Here is a 16,378-nt window from a genome sequence, read left to right as displayed (position 1 = left end):
AGAAGGATACTAACTGAACCATCAACAGGACTTGGCTCTGTAGAGTGGGATGGGGTGGGGAGAACTTTCAGTGGTGACAGAGACAGTCATGCTCACTAAATGTTCCCCAGTGCTCCCTTTGTTTAGTCCCCATGGAGCTAGAGGGGAGCTGAGTGACTCTTTGTGGCCATTGGGCAGCGAGCATGTCTCTAGGTCACTTCTGGGCTAGGGCATTTGAAAGTAGGTATGAATTCTCCTCTTTCTGTCTTTCATTGCTGCAGTAACTCTGGAAGCCATATATTGAGATGGGGCGAGAGTCCCTGTTGTCCTGTATCAGACTTTGTGCAAGTGAGAAAGTTGTTACGAGAGACTAAGATTTTAGGGTTTCTTTGTTACTGCAGCCTTGGCATACCTATCCGGACTAACTCACACTTTAATTTGTATATGCTTCTGTACAGTTGGATTTTTCTACATCAAGCATGTGGATTCTTTTAAATTAAAAAGAAGTCTTAAAAGTTGAACTTTGCTATGGTACGGACCATTCTTATGACTTCAACCAGTTGCCGTCAGGTTAATTCCAACTCATGACAACTCCATGTATGACAGAATGGAACTGACCTTCATAGAGTTTTCAACTGATGATTTTTTAGAAGCAGATTGCCAGGCCTTTCTTCTGAGGTGCCTTCAGTTAGCAGACTAGCGTGTTAACCATTTGCACTACCCAGGGACTCCTGTGACTTTAACCGGTTGCCGTCGAGTCCATTCGGACTTATAGCAACCCTATAGGACAGAGTAGAACTGTCCTGTGGGATTTCCAAGTCTGTAATCTTTATGGAAGCAGACTGCCACATCTTTCTACTGTGGAAGGACTGGCAAGTTTGAACTGTCAACGTTTTGGTTACCAGCTGAACGCTTAACCAGTGTGCTGGCAGGGCTCCTTCCCATGGCTTTAGAAACATAAAAATTCCTGCAAACACAGCTTGTTAGACTCAGGAATTGACCAGTCATGGCAAATCTAGCTGTTCAGTGCCAATGTAGATGCCGAATCTTTGTACTTGGGTGTAAGCCTAGTCGTTTAAAGGGCTTCCAGTAGTTTGGGGACCTGTGGGACTTTATGACTTAGAAAGGAAAAGGGGGAGTAAGAACATTCAGGAGGATAATGCTGAAAACACCTAAGGCTGGGAAGTCGAAGGCAAGTTTCTATCTGTGAGGCTGGCCTGTCTGAGCTGGTGGGCTGCCTCTTTTCCTTTTAGTATCTTTTTTTGGAATTACCCCAGCAGCCCAGCCAATATCTATAAATAAACAGACCACGATGATCTGTCCCTCTAGTGCTGCCATTGTCAAAACAAAGGAAAGTTGCCTGTTCCTGGGTCTGCGTCTTCCCTGACCGCCCTGAAGCCTCAGTGGCATTCAGGTCTCCAGAAAGAGATCTTAGCGGCTGGTGAGGAATGAATCCTCTAAAGTGTTTTCAGCTCCAGTCCCTGGACACAATTTAAGGACAGTCAGCCAACCACTTGTGAGGCTAAGTGGGAGGAGAAAAAGGCAGAGAAAGGAAGCCATTCCTTAGCGCCGGTGGGACTAAATGAGAAGTAGCCTTTAAGCCGTTCGATTTTTTAAGAGCTGCTTTCGCAGTGGCATAAACTTGCCCTCCTATCTTGGCGATGGAGAGCGTCTTGAAGTCACAATGCCAGGGTTGCTTGTGTTGCACCTTCTCTTCCATTAAATCTTTACTGCTGAGAAACTGGGCTCCCAAAGGCCTAATCAGCCAACACAGGAGCTCCTTAATCCTCTCATTCCTAACCCTTGTGCTGCGTTTGGATCTGTCGGCACCACTGCCCTCATCGCTCAGACTTTAGTAAAACTTCCCCCCCAAAAAGTACTTGGTCAAATGACTTGATTTCTCTGTGTCTCGGTTTTCTTGGGTTATTGAGGGAGTTTAGTGGAACTGTGCTTGGAAAGCACCAACCACAGTGACTGCCACATAAACAACAGGTGCTCAGCAATTGCCCGTTAGGGTTGTTATTATTTCTCGCCTCCCTCTTGCCCATCTCAGTTAAGGGCATCACCAGTCTCCTAAATCAGTACCAACCAGTTGCCATCGAGTTGATTCCAACTCATGGTGACCCCATGTGTGTCAGGCCTTTCTTACGAGGTGCCTCTGGGTAGACTCTATAATCTCCTAATTGTTGGCTCCTCTCATTTACACTGTCCACATCCAATCCACCACCACCTCCTCTTTATTCTGCATTTGTCATGTTTATTAATCCTGTACCCTTCTTTCCTCTCTGCTGCCACTGTGCAACAGCTTCCTAACTGCTTGCCTCCTATCTTTTCTTTCTTTCTTCCCCCAAAAGAGAGAAACTTGATCCAACAGCTGAGAGTAGTCAGTCAGGTCGGTCCAGCGGGAATTTATGCATATGCCCATTTATCCTTGAGGATGGGTTATGCTTTTGTTAGTTCGTTTTTGTTTTTGAAAAAAGGTGGGAAAATAAAATCAACATCAATACCTACTTGTGTGCCAAGCTCCTGACACATGTTTTTGCATGTAGTCATCACAGGAATCTTTTTAGGTAGTTGTCATTATCTCCAGTTTTACAGAGGGGAAATCAAGGCTCTGAGAGACTACATGGCTTGGGCAAATTCAGTGACAGAGCTGGGATTCATATCCAAATCTCTCTGACTTGAAAGTACCTGTTCTCCAGAAAAAGGATATTAGTGGAAAACGGGTGAAATCGGAATCAGATCTGTAGTTTACTTAGTGATAATGCACCTATGTTAGTTTCCTGGTTTTAATCCTTGTGTGATTATTACGGAGTCCCTGGGTGGAGTCCCTCAATAGCTCTTGGCTGCTAACTGAAAGGTTGGAGGTTCGAGTGTGCCCAGAGTGCCTTGGAAGAAAGACCTGGTGATCTGTTTCCAAAAAATCAGCCATTGAAAACCCTATGGAGCACAGTTCTGCTTTGACACACATGGGGTCATCATGAGTTGGAATCGACTTGAAGGCAACTGGTGTGTGCCATGTGTTGGAAGTTATGTAAGATGTTAATATTAAAGAAAGCTGGGTGAAGGGTATACAGGACTCTGTACTATTTTTGCAACATTTCTATAGGTCTAAAATGATTTCCAAATGAAAAGTTAAAAAAAAAAACCCAAAAAACATAGCTGCTCCCTCCACTATATGCCATCTGTGTCTTTCACTGAGTCTCCTGATGTAATAGTCCAGGACGACCTCCCGCCCCCACCTGTCCTCCCACCCTAAACACACAAACTCCTCACGGTGTTTTTGCACAGGGAGCTAACCCAGCTCTATCTATGACCTGCCCCAAGGCATGAGTAAGCCTGTACCCGTTGCCGACTGACGCTGTAGGACAGAGTAGAACTGCTCCATAGGGTTTCCAAGGCTGTAATCTTTACAGACACAGACCGCCACATCTTTCTCCTGCGGAGTGGCTGGTGAGTCCCAACTGCCGACCTTTCGGTTAGCAACTAAGTGCTTTAACCACTGAGCCATCAGGGTTCCTAAGGCATGAGTAAACCTGTTAAAACCAAACCCATCGCCATCAAGTTGATTCCAACTTATAGCGGCCCTATAGAACAGAGTAGAACTGCCCCATAGAGTTTCCAGGGAGTACCTGGTAGATTCAAACTGCCGACCTTTTGGTTAGCAGCCGTAGCTCTTACCCGCTATAACACCAGGGTTTCTGGTGTCACCAGGGCTGTTGTTGTTAGGTGCCGTCGAGTCGGTTCTGACTCATAGCGACACTATGCACAACAGAACGAAACACTGCCCGGTCCTGCGTCATCCTTACAATCGTTGTTATGCTTGAGCTCATTGTTGCAGCCACTGTGTCAATCCACCTCATTGAGGGTCTTCCTCTTTTCCACTGACCCTGTACTCTGCCAAGCATGATGTCCTTCTGCAGGGACTCATCCCTCCTGACAACACGTCCAAAGTATGTAAGACACAGTCTCGCCATCCTTGCCTCTAAGGAACATTCTGGCTGCATTTCTTCCAAGACAGATTTGTTCGTTCTTTTGGCAGTCCATGGTACATTCAATTTTCTCCGCCAACACCACAATTCAAAGGCATCAACTCTTCTTCGGTCTTCCTTATTCATTGTCCAGCTTTCACATGCATATGATGCGATTGAAAATACCATAGCTTGGGTCAGGCGCACCTTAGTCTTCAGGGTGACATTTTTGTTCTTCAACACTTTGAAGAGGTCCTTTGAAGCAGATTTGCCCAATGCAATGCGTCTTTTGATTTCTTGACTGCTGCTTCTATGACTGTTGATTGTGGATCCAAGTAAAATGAAATCCTTGACAACTTCAATCTTTTCTCCGTTTATCTTGATGTTGCTCATTGGTCCAGTTGTGAGGATTTTTGTTTTCTTTATGTTGACATGAAGATTTTTGTTTTCTTTATGTTGAGCTGCAGTCCATACTGAAGGCTGTGGTCTTTGATCTTCATTAGTAAGTGCTTCAAGTCCTCTTCACTTTCAGCAAGCAAGGCTGTGTCATCTGCATATCGCAGGTTGTCTTCCTCCAATCCTGTTGCCCCAGTTCTTCTTCATATGGTCCAGGTTCTCGGACTATTTGCTCAGCATACAGGTTGAATAGGTTCGGTGAAAGAATACGATCCTGACACACACCTTTCCTGACTTTAAACCAATCAGTATCCCCTTGTTCTGTCCGAACAACTGCCTCTTGATCTATGTAAAGGTTCCTCATGAGCACGATTAAGTGTTCTGGAGTTCCCATTTTGTGAAAAGTGTGGTGCGTATGAATTCTACGATAACTGTGTTCATCCTCCCTCCCTCCCACCCACCCACCCACCCCTCCTTTTTGGCTAAGAAAATGCAGCGGTATCACTTGCAACATGTACGCTGCACAACGCCTCTCCTACCCCTCCCCAGCTCTGCCTCGTCTGCTCCCTCCTCTCTTTGAGTTGGCATGTGACCTCGATGATCCAGCCAAATGAGTTATTTGAGATGGAAACGTTAATTTATTTGAGCAGATGGGTGTCAACGCTGCTCTGTAAAAAGGTGGCGGCGTGCCGTATTGGCCCAGAGTGGTGCAGATGAAGTCCTGGCTGTGCTGCCGAATCACCGAGTGTGAATGGAATCATATGTTACCAGCACTAAGGGAAATGCCTACTGAAACGCAGCCCTTCCAGAAAACAAATCCTCACCCCCAACTTTTGTCTTCCGTGGGTATTCTCATGCCCCTGGTCTGCTGAGGGTCCGAAAAACCTGAAACTCGTTATTTCTCAAGGTGTGGGCCAGTGACCACATCAGAATCACCCCCCCCCAAAAAAAAAAAAAAAAAGGCTTGTTAAAAAGGCAGATTCGGGGGACGGCCCCAGATCTCGTACAAAACACCCAGTTTCAGGGGTGCAGGCTTGGGGAATCTGCATTTTTAACAAGCCCCCTGGGTGATTGTTATGGACGCCTTTTGCTGAAATGGTGCTGTCAAACTGCCCAGGAAAACCTTAAAAAATATGTATATATATATAATATGTATATATGTATGTATACACACACACATATATATATATAAATAGCCATCAAGTCGATTCCAACACATAGCGACCCTGTAAGAATAGAGTAGAACTGCTCCATAGGGCTTCCAAGGAGCGGCTGATAGATTCAAACTGCTGACCTTTTGGTTAGCAGCTGAGCTCTTAACCACTGTGTCATCAGGGCTCCATATATGTGTGTGTGTTGTTGTTGTTGTTGTGGTTAGGTGCTGTTGAGTTGATGCTGACCCATAGTGACCTCATGTGGCAGAGGAGAGCTGCCCCATAAGGTTTTCTAGGCCGTGATCTTTACAGGAGCAGAATCCCAGATCTTTCTTCCCGGGAGCCAGTGTTGTTATTGTTATGTGCTGTCGAGTCAGTTTCAACACATAGTGACCCTACAGGACAGAGTAGAACTGCCCCATAAGGTTTCCAAGGAGCAGCTGGTGGATTCGAACTCCTGACCTTTTGGTTAACAGCTGAGTGCTTAACCACTGTGCCATCAGGGCATTCTCTCTCTCTCTCTTTACCTCCTTCCCTCTCTCTCTCCTCTCTCTCTTTCCCTTTCTCCTTTTCCTCCCTTCCTCTACTTCCCTTATGGTTTGAGATTTGGGGTTTCTTATTTATTTATTTATTTTGTTTTGTTTCTTTCTACATCTTCAGATTTTGTGCAAAAAAAAAATCACTTTTGTGATTGGAAATAAATCAACAAAAAGAGAGAAAACACATGACGAAGAGATGATTTGTGCAGTAGAAAAGCAAGAAGCATTTTGGAGATTTCAGGGTTTTCCAAGCCTAGGCCTCTTCCTGGTCTCTCTGTCCTTGGCACTGAACTTACGCACGCCTAGCTGCTCTCCTCAGACGCCCTGCCCACTCCCCCTGCCTCCCCCTCCCTGACCGAGGCCTTCTCTAAGTGTTATATCCAATTTTCTCTTGAATACATGTAGTGAGGAAGCCTCAATGACTTCCCCAGGGACCTTCCTTACGGGGAAGCAGCTCCGTGGGAAGATTTATGGAACGTCTGTAAAATATGTGTGTAGAAGCTCTTGACATTGTGATCGCAACCAAGGAGAAAAAATGGACAGTTTCTTACTTGTCAGTTTCATGAGTCTTTTTTTTTTCTTTATGGGTTTTTTAAAATTAATTAACTTCCCCCCCCTTTGTTAAGAATTCTTGGCACAGACACAAGTGCAGAGAAAGGAAACATTGCCCACGGGCTGTATGTCCAAACTGTCAGGTTTTCAATCCCAAGTCTCTGGGGGCCAGGCCAGATTTCATGTGCTTCCCATGAAGCAGGGAGCGCCTTGTCAGTGTTCACGACACGGGAAGTATTATTAGTAGTACCGCCACTGCTGCCTCTAACAGCCTCCCTACCACTGGCAAGCACCATATGGCCCCAGACAGCTTCCGCCCTGGGCTGTCTCCACACCCAGAGCCATTTTCAGGATGGAAAGAGCCTGAGATGTTCGCCATGCTGTGCCAGGCCCTGTCCACGTCCAGCGCCCTTGTGACAGGAAGGCACATCACTGAGCATCTGGTTTTTCTCAGCCTTCCAGGTTCCATTCCTTCCTCCTGGGACTTTGTCCTGAAGACAGTGAACCGCATGGAATTCCCCAGCTGGCCTTAGGAGGAAGAGCTGTCCATGGGGAATTTGGGCTCTGCATCCTGCTTTCCTCACTAACTCACCTTGGGCTCTTTCTTGACCTTAGTGTCTTCATCTGGAAAATAAAAATGAGGAAAACCCGCTTCAGAGGATAGTTGTGAAGATCAGAGATAACATGTAAATCAGTGGTTCTCAACTAGAGATGACTTTGTCCACCCCCTCCACCCCGTGCCCCACTCCCCCCGGGGACGTTGGCTAATGTCTGGAGTCATTTTTTTTTAATTGTCACAGCTGGGGAGCAGGGTGCTATTGGCATCTCCTGGGTGGTGGCCAGGGATGCTGCTGAACACCCTGCAATGCCCAGGACAGTCCCCCACAACAAATAATTATCCAGCCCTGAATGTCAATGGTGCTGAGGTTAAGAAACCCTAATGTAAAGAGCCTGGCAGACAGACCATTAAAGTGGTGATAATGAAAAAGGATATAAGGTATTGTTGGTTCAGTGGTAGAAATCTCACCATCCACGAAGGAGACTGGGTTTGATTCTTGGCCAGTGTATCTGATGCATAGCCGCCGTCTGTCTGTCTGTGGAGGCTTGCATGTTGCTCTAATACTGAACAGGTTCAGCAGAGCTTCCAGACTAAGATGGACTAGGAAGAAAGGCCTGGCGATCTACTTCTGAAAATCAGCCAGCGAAAACCCTATGGATCCCAATGACCCCCTTGACAGTAGATCATGGGGGTGGCACAGGACTGGGCAGCATTTTGTTCCATTATCATGGGGTCACGGTGAGTCAAGACCTGACTTTACTGCAGCGAACAACAACAACAATGAAAAAGGGTGTGGGCACAGAGTAAATATATTCAAGAAACCTTAGTTGTTATTAGGAGAGCCAAGATAATTGGTAGTTGCTTCCTGGAATGCCATGGAGGACTCTAAGGCTGCAAACAAGCTCAGCTAGCCAGAGTGTCATGATTGATTAGCGATGTCTGCTGTGGGCAAGGCAGGGGGAAGTGGCAGCATGAGTGCAGTGTATCTTCTGACCCCGGACTGTACGATATCTACCGTCTGTTTCTACTCTGACATTCCATGAGTCTATCTATAAAGTTCTAGAGTCAGCATTATTTACAGAATATTTAAATAGCCCAGGTTCCTGCAGGCTCGCTTGGCAGACTGGTGAGCTGAAAGCCAGGAAGACAAAGCTGGCTCTGTGCAAGGTGGAACAGACAGCTGCTAACACGGTGTGATGTGGATGATGAAGCAATCCCCACTTACGCCCTAGAATCCTCACCATTTTTCGTGGGCTAAAACCGTTACTATTAAAGTCACTCTGTTGGATTAAAACATCGTCTCCAGGAGGCCTTTGTTTAAATGTACGAATAGTACCTAGAAGGGTTAAGCATGTAACCCAGCCCAGTTTATTAATTCCTGAAACTAGTTGTTACCCAGCAAAGAGAGTTGAGAGGGAATGGAACAAAGACAGGTTATTTTTAAATTTTAATTTATTTATTAGTTGTACTTTAGATGAAGGTTTACAGGACAAACTAGCTTCTCATTAAACAAATAGTACACGTATTGTTTTGTGACTTTGGTTAACAACCCCACGACATGTCAACACTCTCCCTTTCTTGACTTTGGGTTCCTCATTACCAACTTTCCTGTCCCCTCCTACCTTCTTGCCCCTGGGCTGGTGTGCCCCTTTAGTCTAATTTTGTTTTATGGGCCTGTCTAATCTTTGGCTGGAAACCCTGGTGGCGTAGTGGTTAAGTGCTACGGCTGCTAACCAAAGGGTCAACAGTTCAAATCCACCAGGCGCTCCTTGGAAGCTCCATGGGGCAGTTCTACTCTGTCCTATAGGGTCTCTATGAGTCAGAATCGACTTGACGGCACTGGGTCTGGAATCTTTGGCTGAAGGTTGAACCTCAGGAGTGACTTCATTACTGAGCTAAAAGGGTGTCCGAGGGCCACACTCTTTGTCTTTGTCAGGCCAGTAAGTGTGGTCTTTTTGTGTGAGTTAGAATTTTGTTCTGCATTTTTCTCCAGCTCTGTCTGAGACCCTCTATTATGATCCCTGTTAGAGCAGTCTGTGTTGGTAGCCGGGTACTGTCTAGTTATGCTGAACTTGGACTGGTGGAGGCCGTGATAGATATGGTCCATTGGTCATTTGAACTCATCTTTCCCTTGAAGACAGGTTGTTTCTGAGAGCAGGTGAGGAGGTTGGGAAAAGAGTGGATTGCAGGGCAAGGGTCAGAATCACTGCCTCACACACCTTCAAGAGGCAGCAATCACACAGAATGAGAGTGACCAGCTCGTCCTGGTTTTCTGGGGACTTTCCTAGCTGAGAACCGGAAGGTCCCTTGTCCCAGGAACCTGCTTAGATTTGGGCAAACAGGGACTGTTGGTCTCCCTGAATCTAGGCCAGGTGTCGTGGAAGGAGCTTCTTTGTCAGCCTCGCTATAATCCATCCCTCATGCTGCTATCTGAATTCTCTTTCTGGACATGTTCCTCCCCTGCTTATAAGTCCTCTGTGGCTCTCCAGAGCCTACTGAGCCGAGTTGGAAAGCCTCCTCATGGGTGTTCAAGGTGGCCCCAGCCTTGCTTCTTAAACGTCACCTGACCCACTGCACACCTGCCAGGAGTCACCCCAACTAGTCACCATACTCAAGACCCACAGTGCATTCCCTTCCACCCCCTGGGTTTGAGGAGGAGCTTTTTAGAACACACACTCAAGAAAGGAAACCTACTTCTTGGAGTGTGCTCAACTCGTGCTAGCAGTGAAGGAGTTAATCAGTCCAACCCTTGTGTTTTCAAACTCATCTGATTCCTGGGAGTTGGGGTTCGGGCTATGACTACCACTTTGTGTTAGGAGGCACCACATTTGTCCCAGAGCCTCCAGGATGAGGATGAGGGGAAAGCACCAGGCACACGGGACCACCCTACGTGCAGCATGTAAGATTTCCTTCCAGCCTATACGCTTTACACCTTTCAAAGCTGTTTCACGTGCATTACTCCGCAGATCCCCCCCCCCTCCGTGTCTCTGAGCAACAGATAAGGGGATATTGTGCCCATTGGACAGGTGAGAAAACTGAGGCACGGGGCAGAGAACCCAAAACTCAATGAAGAAAGGTTTCTAGATGAGGAGGGGCAGGCACAGTGATGTTTAATGTCTCGTAGTGAATTGGTGACCAGACCATAACGAATCCAAGTCTTCTGACCGCTAGTCCTCTGCTGTTTTCATTCATCATTCCTCAGGTATTTATTAAATGTCTGTTATGTGCCAGGCATTGTGTTAGTTTCACAAGAACGACTGCAGCGAGGATTGTGGAGGGTTTGTGGTTCTGCAAGTACCTCTGCCAAATTCTTGACACCCTGTTGTTTAAATGCTGACAGCAATCTTTTGAGGTATGGTTGCTATTACTGCCCTCGTGACACAGGTGAGAAGCAAGACTTAAGAGGGAATAAGCTGCTGGCCCAAGGTTGCTCCGCTAGCAAGTGGTAGGAAGTAGCGGGGCTGGGATTTTAGCACGCTGAGCCTGCACTCAGTACCTGCTTTACCTGGTGCGCACCAGTGTGGCCTGCCCTCACAGAGCTTACATCCTTGTAAGGACATAAACATTCGTTTTTTTTTTTTGAGGTCCGGCGTCTGCCTCAATGACTCTCCAAGCTGCTCCTTCTCAGTGAGCAACATTCCAAATAGGAGAGAAAGTGTACAAATGTTTATTAAGCACTTATTATGTGCCAGGCGAGGCATTGGTGGTTCAGGGGTAAAATTCTCGCCTTCCATGTAGGAGACCAGAGTGTAATTCATGGCCACCACCAGTCTGTCACTGGAGGCTTGCATGTTGCTATGATGCTGAACAGGTTTGAGCAGAGTTTCTAGACTAAGATGGACTAGGAAGAAAGGCCTGGCGATCTATTTCTGAAAATCAGCCAATGAGAACCCTCTGGATGACAGTGGCCCCATCCCCAAGCAATCATGGGAATGGCAGGATTGGGCAGCATTTCATTCTTCATACATGAGGTCGCCACGCGTCTGGGCCAACCTGGTAGCAGCTAACAACAGCATGTGCCAGGCGCTTCTATGTACATTTCCCATAACAACCTGGCAGAGCAGCTGTGGTTGAGTCCAGGAGAAATTGAGGCTCGTTGGTTGACGTGCTTGGCCAAAGGTGGCACAGCTGGTTTGCAGGGAGCGGAGACCTGGTCGTGGATGGTGAAGCACATAACTTGCTCCTTCGACCAGAGAGCCTGGGGTCATCCAGAGGGCGGGCGGTTGGGAGAGCAAGAGCTGCCAGCCTCCAGGTCACGTCGTAACCGCAGGAGCAGTTCTCTTGTGGCTTGCTTTGTGATCGTAAGCACAAACTCTCAGCACAGAAGCCAGAAAGCCACTTTTTCCCCTCCTCCCTCACATTTCGAGACAGGAGCTTTGGAGAGAAGACCCAGGGCTGAGTCCCACTGCCCACGATGGGCAGCAGGTGGCGCCATGGCCCTGGCTTAGCAAGGACAGTGGGAAGGTGGAAAGGAGGGGGGAATTTAGAAAGGAAAAAAAAAAAAAACTAGTGGAAAACAAGGATTTAAAAGAAGAACAATTTGTTCCAAAACATTTGCCTTGTGACGGGGTCATCTATAAATTCTGGGATTTCCTGTTTGCCGCTCGGCGGGCGGGCGGGCGGGCTTGCGCGCAGGCGAGCGACTCTCGTCTGCAGGCTGGAAGAATCATTGCAGCCCAGCCCACAAGCTGGCCTCCTCTGGCCCAGATTGGCTCTGAAATTTCCCGGCTTTTGTGGCCGTAAGCAAGATCCTGTGACAGCAGCGTCTTCTTGAGCCCTGGTCCAGTTTCCACAGGGGCTGGGGGGTAGGGGTGGGGGGCTGAGATCATGGTCATTTTGAAAGGAGAGGCTGGATTCATGAACTCCTTGTACTCTCCACCATCAGGCTTGTCCGGAGGCGTAAAACAAGTGAAAACATTAAAGAGCCGGCGTGGCATTTTTTCAAAAGAAAGAAGCTGTGACAGTCAATATATTGAGGATGGAGACATTTCATTGGAAAAGAGGGAAGAAACTCTTTTTCCCAGCCCAGTAACACTTGAACCAAGGCCAAAGTCCCGTGCTGACCATTTGATTAAGAGATGTGGTCCAGCTCTCTGCTGCCCGAATTACTCCATCTGAGCAGCCAGGCAGCAGGAGCAGTGGAGGGGGCAGGGGGCTTTGGACTCAGCTGCTCACCAGCTGTGTGTCCTTGAATAAGCGGATTACTATCTCTGAGCTTCAGTTTCCTTCTCTGATAAGTGGGAGGCAGTAATGCTTGCCACACCGGGAAGTAGTGAGACTCACAGATCACCTGTGTCAAGGACCTGGGTATACCAGCGACACAATGCAAGCAAGTTTGCTTTTCTCTCTTTACTGTATTCCCCTCTGAGAGCCAATGAGCCATCCACATGGGCAAATACATAATAAAGAGCATCAAGACCCTGAAGATATCTTGTAAACTCACAATGATATTTTTATTTGTCTCTGCAGGAAGAGCCAGGAGGCATTGGTGGTTCAGCGGTAGAATTCTTGCCTTCCATGTGGAAGACCTGGGTTCGATCCCCAGCCAATGCATCTCCAGTGCAGCCACCGCCCGTCTGTCAGTGGAGGCTCACATGTTGCTATGACGTTGAACAGGTTTCAGTGGCACTTCCAGACTAAGACTAGGAAGAAAGGCTTGGCAATCTACTTCTGAAAACCAGCCAATGAAAATCCTACATATCTAAACTTTCGATGACATCCTTGGTTATTTCTTTAGGGCCACCTCCTAAAAATAGGATTAATGGGTCAAAGGATATGACTTTTGACATTCTTGGTACAAATTGCCAAATCACTAATTTATAGTCCCATTAAGCACTATATTAGAGTATCCCTTTCTGAATATTTTTACCAAACTTAAGCTTTTTTGTGCAGAAAAAGAAATTTTTGCTAATTTTATGTCTCACTGGTTATTTAAATTTGCAATTCTTTGATTACTAGTGAGTTTGAATCTTATTTTTCATGTGGTTGGTCATTTGTGCTTTTTCTTATGATCCATGAAGGTCTGAATTTCTAATGACAGAAATTTTTGGACCCGTATCAGTCTGGCAGGGGGTTGGGTTGGGCTAGAGATATTTTTCAGCCAAAGGCTATTTCGTCAGTATCCTCTGATCACAACAGCTTCACCCCTGTTCATAATAAACATCTGGGCCAGGCTTGGTGTACACATTATGTTTCCTGTGACAGCTATACAAAGTGGATTCTAATTGAGAGGCTACATCTTTTTTCTTTCTGACTCCAAAACATTTAGCCCTGTGCTATACCATCTCTAGGTCCCAAATCTCATCCTGAAATACAGGAGGCTCATCGTCAGTAGAACCTTGTCTTGTTTTGCTCTGGGGCTAAGCCCTGACTAGCTCTGTGGCTTCCACTCAGGGCAGCCCCTCCCGTGGCATGTGGAGGGCATATGGGATGCGGCTGGAGATGGGATCGGGAGAAGGTGGGCTAGGGATTCCTGGGCAGCGACTGTCGGGACCTTTCACGAGCATTGCGACATATTTGGCCTGGGTTAGGGGTACAGTTTGTGGCTGAAAAACAGTTTTTCTCTGAATAAGTCAAGCTAGCCTGTCTGGGATCAAATCCATGAGGGCCGGACAATCTGGTCCCAGCAAATTAAAACAACATGGGCAGCAGCCAGCTACATTTTTGAAAACAGTGTGTTTGTTGTTTCAATCAAAGGCATCCCCTCACCCCCTCACCCCTATACACACCCTAAAAACAAGCTCTGGATTGAAATGGGTGAGAACTTATAATAAAATAAAACAATTCTTGGATATTCCAACAAAATGTCATTTTGCTTCTCATCAGTGTCACCATGTAAGGGCCTCTCCGTACCTCGTTTTAGCCTTTTGTCCACAGACTAATGAGGATTAACGAGCCCATGCTAAAAGAGTATCTTAAGGGACATAAGAGAAACTCTGCCCTGTCCATTTGTAGCTGAAGCCAACCTGTTGCAAAACGTGGGAAGTCCATCTTGGGGTCCTCTTGGGTCTTGGTCCAGCTGGTGACTTCGGGCAGCCGAGGGGTGGCAGCCGGTGCCACAGGCTGGGTCTGCTTTTTCCGTCTGTGTGTCTGAGGCAGTGACTTTGCTCTCTGAGCAAAAGGGGACAGTGACATTGGTAGCTGTGGGGACTGAGTGGGTAACAGAAGTGACTTCCTAATCCCAAGGAGCACCTCTCTGAAGCCCTTCTTTACCCCAGCATCCTTGCTCTCTTTTCTTCATAACATTTACTTAAGTTTGAAATGACTCATTTGTTTGTTTGCCTGCTGCCCCTACCAGAATGAAAACTTTTGTTCACCGCTTAACACCCAGTGCCTAGAACTGCACCTAAAAAACTCGTTGCCCCGAGTCAATTCTGACCCATAGTGGCCCAATAGGACAGGGTAGAACTGACCCATAGGGTTTCCAAGGAATGGCTTGTGGATTCCAACTGCCAACCTTTTGGTTGGCAGACATATCACTTAACCACTGTGCCACCAGTAAAAAAACAAACAAAAAAAACCCCAAACCCATTGTTAGTTCCAACTCATAGCAATGCTATAGGACAGAGTAGAACTGCCCTATAGGGTTTCCTAGGCTGTAATCTATACAGAAGCAGACTGTCACATCTTTCTTCTGAGTGGCGGGTGGATTCGAACCACCCACCTTTTGTCAGCAGCCAAGAGCTTAACCACTCTGCCACCAGGGCTCCTTTGGCACGTAGTAGGTGTTCATTTAGTATCTGTTGTGAATATGCACTTAGATGTGCACGAATATTGGTTGCTTGCCTTCCTCTCAGCCTTTTGGGATTCCGTTGTGTGAGCTGGTGTGGATTTATGCCATCCTCAGATTGGAAAGCATCCAAGGAGGTTCTTGTCACTCGTGCTGGCCAATGAAACTCGGTACTTATGTGGAGGCTTTTGTCCAAGGCCCTCAGAGCACTTTATAAACATTAGCGATGCAAATAACAGGCTGTGCTTGTGGCAGGTGCGGCGCGGTCCACAGAAGTAAGGTGGCTCTCAGTGAAGCCAAGCCTGTTCTGGAAGTGAGAGGAAAGTTGAAGCAGTCAGAGACCTCAGGGGCTGATGGGCCATTTGCCCAGTGATGTCCAGGGAGCAGCAGGGATTCCTGGAAGATGGCCCCCCCTCCTAGAAGAAGCTCCTCCTTCTGCCAGCACAGTCTTGTGCCCAGGGGCAGGGCATTGTTGTGCTCTATTGGCAGAGCTCCCCGAATCAAGTTCAGAGAATTCTTTTGGCTGCCGGAGACTCCTTGCTTGGACTTACTGAGCCCCCACTTAGCAGGGGTGGTAAGGCTGTGAGTTATACAATACTCACACGTGCTTATTCAACAGGCCCTTTTTGGGTATCCACTCTGGGCCAGATGCTGCAGATACAGGGCAGAGGAAACCAGTAAGGGGACAGTGACTGTCAGTGAGGGAGTATTTCACCAAGGACCAACAGCATAGGGTCTGTAGGACCCAGAGTAAGGGTGAGGACAGACTTCTTGGAGGAGTAATGCTTTCATTGATACCCAGGGTTCTTTCAGTTTTAGGTTACACTAACCCATCTCAAACAAGATTAGGCCATAAAGAGAATGCTCACAGAACAGGCAAATCCAGGCGTACGGTGGCTTCAGGAATGGCTGGTGATCAAGCTGCTTAAATAAAAACTCCTTCTCTTGGTCCTGTTCCTCTACGCGTGTTGGCCGTATTTCCTCCAACCACAGGCAAGGTTTTCCCCTTCTTGGTGGAAAAGACAGAAACTTGAAGCCCTATTCACATTCTTCTCCTTCCATTCATTTGTTTATTTAGCTAGTATTTACTGAGTAACCAGTTGTCCTCGAGTCTGACTCATGGCACCCCCATGTATGTCAAAGTAGAACTGTGCTCCGTCGGGTTTTCAGTGGTTGGTTTTTCAGAAGTCGATCATCAGGTCTTTCTTCTGAGGTGCCTCTGAGAGGATTTCAACTTCTAGCCTTTCAGTTAGCAGCTGAGCATTTTAACTGTTTGTACCACCTAGGGACTTCTAGCTGCGAGGTTAAAGGTTTGAGTCCATCCAGAGTCACCTGGGAAGAAAGGCCTACTTCTAAAACATCGGCCTTTGAAAACCCTGTAGAGCACAGTTCTGCTGTGACACACATGGGGTCGCCATGAGTTGGAGTCAACTTGACAGCAGCTGGTGGTGGTTGTAGAGGGCAATTTGGAAATGTTTTTCAAATTTTTAAATATATAT

General features: G+C 47.0%; 1 non-coding gene across 1 annotated transcript; it reads left to right on the top strand.

Moving 5' to 3' along the window:
• Positions 1-12,632: 12,632 nt before the first annotated feature.
• TRNAG-UCC (transfer RNA glycine (anticodon UCC)) lies at positions 12,633-12,703 on the top strand. The gene has a single exon. It is a non-coding gene; the product is annotated as a tRNA-Gly (tRNA).
• The last annotated feature ends 3,675 nt before the right edge of the window (positions 12,704-16,378 follow it).

The sequence above is a fragment of the Elephas maximus genome, chromosome 22 (assembly GCF_024166365.1).
Source record: "Elephas maximus indicus isolate mEleMax1 chromosome 22, mEleMax1 primary haplotype, whole genome shotgun sequence".
Classification (NCBI taxonomy): Eukaryota; Metazoa; Chordata; class Mammalia; order Proboscidea; family Elephantidae; genus Elephas; species Elephas maximus.
The sequence above is the reverse complement of the archived record's forward strand: the minus strand, read 5'-3'. Positions and strand labels throughout refer to the sequence as shown.